Raw genomic sequence first — 6,636 nt, forward strand, 5'->3', positions numbered from 1 at the left:
AATGTTTTCTCCTTTTCTGCATGATGTGATTGAAATCTTGGATGCTGAGTGTTGCTGCTCCGACGACATCCACTGAGAAATAGTCCCTGCGTGCTTGCAGACGCTCTTGATATTTTTTTTTTCCCCCAACCCTCTTCTCTGTCCTCTTCTCATTCCGAAGCAGCCTCTTAACGAGTTCACTTGTTTTAATCCCAGACTTTTGCTTATTTTCTGGCTCACCCCTCCTCTCCTCACACACACACACACACTTCTGCCATGGCTTATTTTGGTGTGATTTTGGTGATTTTATCTGATCAGTGATTCTCTGGTGTTGCAACCTTTCTGGCAGCGCAAAAATAACAGTTTTGATCTTCATCTTTGACGATTTTGCTTCTCCATAGGTGAGAAATGTAACTTTGCCGGAGTTTGTTTTGGTATTTTCCATAATGCTTCTTCTTGCAGCTTAGACAAGCTAATTGGAATTTTTTGTCTTTTTTTTCTGCTTTTTGACTGGGTGTATTGGACAAAACTGGATTTGAACTTTTAGATATTTTATATAGAGCAGAAATCTTCGATTAATCTGCTACAGTCAGAAACATCATCTACAATCTATGTTCCGTTTTCTTTGGAGAACTCATAGGAAAAATCAGGAAACTATTCAGGTATTTTTCTTCTGATTGTCTAATCTGATACAAAGAATTTCAAACAAAAACACCTACCTTTTTTTATTTGCAAAAAATAGAATTGGACTAGAAGCAGTTGCACTCCCATGTGCTCTTTGTGTATGTGTGTGTGTGTGTGTGTGTGTGTGTGTGTGTGTGTGTGTGCCACACATACACCTCAGAGTGTTTGGAATAGAAAATGTGTGACGTAATTGGATTCACACTGAAACTTAAAGTAACTGAAAGAGTCAATGGAGCTCAGGAAGGAGAGGGTTTAAGACAGGGTGTCTTTAAGGTACAGGCAAATTCTGCAGTAGTTCATTATGCAAATCAAGCTGATAGATTTGATTAATACTTTGACCTTGACATGCAGCCAGAAACTTCCCACAAACCTGCAGGCGACACATCTAGCAACACACAAACTCTCCCACAAGTAATAAATAAAAAAAAGTCTTTTAAATGACCACTTGGATCACCTCTATAAAACCCTGGACAAAACTTCCAGTTTTGTACTCGGTTAGAAGCCACTGCTCTAGACAAACCCTTTCAATCATCCTCCGGAGATGTGTGCGAGGACATTTGACAGCTACTCCAGCCTTCAGACTTTGCAGGTCAGGGAACAGGTGGGGGAAGCCGAGCATGAAATGTGCTGCTACGCAAACAATACTTATCTCTCACTGGGGATGAAGTGGGAGGCTGGCTCTGGAATAGCCAGCCTATACATACGAGCTCTGAATTGCTATGAGCTTAGAGAGGTGAAGGAAGGAAAGAAGTTTAGCCTTGAATTTCTATTTTTTCCCCTTTTTTTCCCCACCCGATCAGTCAGTAATCCGTCTCTGTCCAGCAGAGACCCCTTCTTTACATTTTTGCATCCAAGGGCTGGGATGATCGTTGACCCTTAGCAGGTGCACAATGTGGACTGCCTTGAAACCCAGCACCACAGAGTCCATCGTCTACCAGATACAGACAAAAACATTTTAAAGTAGCTCTAGCTTTCTAACCATAGGTCAAAGAACAGATTAGGGGAGCAGCTTCTCTCTGTCTCTTTCTATACCCTGCATGTGAGCGATAGCCAAAGAGGAAAAGAGATGAAGGACTCAGACAAGAAAGAAAGATAATGGAACACTTTAGTGGAAGAGTGCATTTAACACACATACGCACACAAATGTGTGTGTGAGTGTGTTTGTGTCTCGAAAAAAGAGTGTTGTTACATTAGTCTTCGGTGACACCTTATATGCATATATTCCCACCTGAATTAGTCTTAAGGGCGTTTCTTATTATAGGGCTCATATATTTAACAACTGGATAGCAGCGTATGGAGTCACTGCATGCGCCTATGCTCTCACCCGATGCTGAGTTTTGTTCTTAGAAGTGCTGTGTGCCTCATAGCGTTGGTATCTCAGCACCACGGTCAGTTCCTTTCATTCCCTAGTCTAAGAGATTGAGGTTGATTTCAGCACCACGGACAGCTGCCAGCACTTCATTACTCTGGCAGCTGGAGCAAGCTGTTTCTTGCTTCCAACTCGGGAGTGTTTCTACTCACTAACCCCACGGCCTCTCCACCGCACACGTCTTACTCTGAGCTATTCCAAGCTCTGCTCTTACCATTCAAAAAAAAAAAAAAAAAGAAAAAAAGACCTAAGAGTGAGGTCTCACCATAGATAAGAAGTAAAACAACTAAAACTTCTTGTTAAAAATTGAATAAGATTTGAAAAATGCTGGAAAGAACTGAATTAATCATATTTTTCTTCTGAAAAGGGACCAAAAACTGCAATAACATCTGTTAAAAGTGTGTGTATTGAGCAGCTGTAACTGCTACAACAAATGCACAGATGCATAAAAGTCCACAGTATTTAACTGTGTATTTTATTTGAGTTACAGGGCAGACTTGAAAAGATTTATTAAGAATTTATCACTGGAGAATAAATGGGTTGAATTTAAAAGGAATAGCTGATAGACTGAAATAAACATGATTTAAGAAAAAAATGCATTTTTTTCATGGCAGGTCTTGGAATTCATGTTTGAAATTTAATGAAAACCTTGACTTGATCATTGTGAAGATATTGCCTTAAATATAACTGATTAAAGTACCTATTCAGTCTTTTTTTTTTTTGCTTGGATTTTACTTGTGATTGAAAATGTGATGCACTTCATTGAGTATGAACATCTGCAGAAGACACAGCATGCACACTGCTTTTTTTATTTCCTGCCTTTCTTTTGGTTGTTTATAACACACATTAGCAGCAAACTTTCGCTTGTCACATATTCAACCGAATAACCTTTTTAAAATGGCATTGTCGTGTGAATATTGCATTTGATCACAGTATAGCTGCTTTCAAAATATTACATTGCAGACTGTTTCAAAAGATGTTTCAGTGTTAGATTAAAAACAAGTGAGTAATAGTTGGGCCGAAAGAGTTTGTTTGGTTCACATTTTAAACTGGATTTCTCTCTTTACAATCTAAATAATACCAAATTTAACCATTCACAAATCTTTTATTCCCAACAGAACAGACACAACTTTTCCGATGTTGCTGGAGTTTTTTCTTTTTTAGTATGTTTGTTTTCTTGTTACCTTTTCTTTTTTTGTGAAAGATCTGGTCTGCAGGAAGACCATTTCTGAAACTGGACCTTTTGTGGCTCCTTTCCTGTGAAGCCAGGTTGTTGTGATTGATGAAGTATGCTTTAGTTTTTATACATTGAAACATGTAAAACCCTCCTTGATAGAGATGTTTTCTAAATAGGTGCAGGTGTTTCTCTAAAACATCAGTTTTTCAGCTTTGATCGAGCCTTTACAGATGTATAAGCTGCCCATGTCATAGGCACAAATGCAACGTATACCTTCAGAAATGGCTTTTGAACTGTTAAGTGGTAACAGCCTGTATGGTCCCTCTTTAGTCTACAAAGCATTGTGTCCATGGTTTCCAAAGAAGAATTTCTAATTCTGATTCATCAGACCATTGAAAAGTTTTTTTTTTAACTTTACCTCAAACCATTTTAATTGAACTTTGACCACGGAGAAGACAGAGTTACTTATTGATCAGGTTCACACATGACTTTTTATTTGCACAATATAGCTTTAAATGGCATTTTTGGATTACACAGTGAACTGTTCACAAAAAGAGATTCCTGAAAGTAGAGAATCATGACTGTTTAATGCAATGCCATCTGAAGGCCGGAAGATCATTAACATCTGGCTCTGACTTCGGCCTTGTCCCGTGCACACAGAGATTCCTTCCGAGTCCCTTGAGACTCCGCTTGTCACCGATTGGTGAACATTGTCCCATACATCAGCTAAGTTCTGCCTGTCTGAATTGTTCATTTCACTGCTTTGATTTCAACTAACCTTATTAGTTGTCATTTAAAAAAGAGCTAATCTTTTCCATGAAATAGTCAAATGTTGACGTTTGAACATCTGATATGTTGTTTTTATTCTATTGGGAATAAAATGTGGGTTTTTGAGACTTGAATTATTTAATTAAGTTTTTGTTTAGATTTGACAACCTTTTTGGAATTATACAGACATATAGCTGTTTTTTTTTTCTTTTCTTATTTTTTAAAATGCTCTCTCAGTATTCATAGTCACAAATCTGACGAAGACTATCATGGACTGCCAGTACTACAATAAAGCCTCATACAAACTCAACTGCTGTGCCACAGGGCAGAAACTCCTAATCAGTGACATGTTTACCTAAGGGGCGTCATCTGCCGCAATGTGGAGCAGATGTGGACACTTTGTGGAGTAGCTAAACTCATTAGAAAACAGATGCATCATGATTTGATTGCCAGGTTATTATTCAGCATCTGGGGGGAAGCAATTCACAGCAGAGTATCTGGGGTATATCTGGGGTATTTGTCAAACCTTCCACAACAAAAATTATACTAATCTGTGTTTAAAATAATTGATCAAAGAAATCAAAGTTTAAAAAGCACATATATGCACACATGCACACTCTTTGAACTCTAGTGACATGGTTAATGATAGGTAATGTGAAAAACAGCTTAGGAAACGGCTTTATTAGGTATATTACTCCATTGTTGTCCAAAGGGTATTAAAACCTCATTAACAAGCCCACTTTGAACATTATCAGAACATTTAATGGAAGTTGCCACATTTAAACATTCCCCTAGTTGTGCCCACTAAGTGCCGTCTGCACCCCTAAATGGGTTGATTGTTAATTATTATTGATTAATAACGGGCTGAGTGATTTAATCTCATCACTGATGACGGAGAGTAACAAAGATTGTAGGAGACCACCAAATGCTGTTGAGGCTTTTAAAATGAATCATAAGGTGAAACATTTAAATCAAACCCAAAACATATTTATCAAATGAAAACCCAAACTACCACTGGAAGAGAGATGTTTTAAACGAAATATGAGAAAAAAAGAGGTGGTCAAGGTCACTTCCTGGCCATAAAGAGGAACTGAAGTAAGTGATAATGGCTCTTTGTGGCCTTTCTTTCTGGCCTGATTTCCTTCGTATAGGGAGGTGGAAAATTGTCATGCTGAATTTCCTCATAAACACAGACACCACCCTGCTGTAATGTTTCACTCTTCCTCATAACATATTCTTTCACAGCTGACTTCTGTTGCTTGTCAGCGTCTAGTAGTTTTAGGAAATTAGTTTATGACTTTTGAAATAGATTAAAACTTGTATATGTATATATACATGTATATGTATATATAAATACACACACACACACACGCACGCACACACACACACACACACACACACACACACACACATATATATATATATATATATATATATATATATATATTACTGTTTAAACACTTCCAATGATAAATACATTTATTTGATTGGATTCATGGATTATTTGCTCTAGATTTTTTAATTTACCTCTGATGGGGTGTGTGAATTACCTGATTTGACTGCCAGTCGTGATATTAAATGCCACAGTTAATTAATCATAAAAATCCCTCAATATTGTCTCTTTCCATAAAGGATTATGCTCATAACATACCAACAGATGGCTTTGTAGGGAACAAAAACAATGTTACACACCATCACTTTATAGTTTGTGTTGTTCTGTTTTCATTCTGTGTGATTTGCAGCAGAGCGTGTTTGAATGGGAAAGTAGTTCCTCCCCTCTGAAGAGATCAAGTCATCCTTGTCTGATTTTCTTGGTTTGAGGAAAAAAAAAGACCAAAATGTCAATTTTGAGGACGGCGGTAAAACATGCCATAAAAAAGTTGCAGTGAAAGAAAGAAAAACAAATATTTTTCAATGCCTGTAACCACCAAATTTATCTGCTAAGGTTGTTTCTTTCTTCATTTTCCAGGAATTTTCTCTTAGGTTTTAAACAAAAGCTGTTCTGCTAAAGGGCAGCTGGAAGTCAGAAACTAACTAGATGTTTTTTTTTACCCTGTGTTTCTAAAATATCCACTCAGATTTAAGAGAGATGTTCAAAAACATTTTTATAATGTTGGTTAAAGGGGAAAAGCCCCTCTTTGGGCGAGGCAGAGGTCATGTTTTTTCTGAGAGAGATTCCAACTTGATACATAGTATTTCTTTATCATAAACAAGCAAATGGCAATTTGTTTGGAATGGGACTTTTTGCTTATTTTACTTTGCTATTATACTATTTCATTATGTCAGATTTGATTTAAAGCTGACTTAATGATTTTACACATTTAAATTGTCATTAAATTGATTATTAGAATAGGATAGATTTATTGTCATTGTACAAGAACACAATGAAACACTGTGCCAGCATGTCAAGTAGCAGATCCAAAGTCACAAGAAATCAAGAAAAAAACCCCGATATAAGTAATAAATATTAAAGTACCATTAAAAAATGTTGTATATTTATAGTCTGTATTAAAACTAGTGCAAAGAACAGCTTTTGCACTTCACTCATTGAACAGGGAGATAGTAGTGGGTAGAAAATAGGTTGGTGCTGGCTTGCCTGACTCTGGGTTGCCAGAGGGAAAGCTGATGAACAAAGTGGTCTGGATGGGCGAGGTCGTCC

The sequence above is a fragment of the Telmatherina bonti genome (assembly GCF_933228915.1).
Source record: "Telmatherina bonti genome assembly, chromosome: 7".
NCBI classification, from domain to species: domain Eukaryota; kingdom Metazoa; phylum Chordata; class Actinopteri; order Atheriniformes; family Telmatherinidae; genus Telmatherina; species Telmatherina bonti.